Source organism: Plectropomus leopardus, unplaced genomic scaffold, assembly GCF_008729295.1.
Source record: "Plectropomus leopardus isolate mb unplaced genomic scaffold, YSFRI_Pleo_2.0 unplaced_scaffold53099, whole genome shotgun sequence".
Taxonomy (NCBI): Eukaryota; Metazoa; Chordata; class Actinopteri; order Perciformes; family Serranidae; genus Plectropomus; species Plectropomus leopardus.
In genome coordinates this window covers 1-390 of record NW_024658299.1, presented here as the reverse complement: position 1 = coordinate 390, position 390 = coordinate 1, and the positions used below count along the sequence as shown (strand labels likewise).

General features: G+C 50.0%; 1 non-coding gene across 1 annotated transcript; it reads left to right on the top strand.

Annotated features, from left to right (window-relative positions):
* Positions 1–158: 158 nt before the first annotated feature.
* On the top strand, positions 159–277 carry LOC121939618. Its single transcript, XR_006105491.1, has one exon. It is a non-coding gene; the product is annotated as a 5S ribosomal RNA (ribosomal RNA).
* Positions 278–390: the final 113 nt, after the last annotated feature.

Sequence of the window (390 nt, the reverse complement as noted above, 5' to 3'; positions counted from 1 at the left end):
GCGTGACGTGCGTCAGTTGGGTTTAGCCTCACAGTGCTATTCTCTAGTATTTGCTTACACTTCCAAACAAACATGACAAACTTTGGCCACAGAGCTCACAATTTGGAAGTCGGTTGTCCCGTCCATCTGTAAATAGCTTGTGTGTCACTCATTCTGTCGCTTACGGCCACACCACCCTGAACACGCCCGATCTCGTCCGATCTCGGAAGCTAAGCAGGGTCGGGCCAGGTCAGTACTTGGATGGGAGACCGCCTGGGAATACCTGGTGCTGTAAGCTTTTTAGACCTGGCTTTTCACCGGCAGAGGGTGCTGCTGCCGCTTTCCCAGTGGACACAGAACAGATAAAAAAAAAAAAAAAAACAATGTGACGAGTAGGCCACAGAATGACCA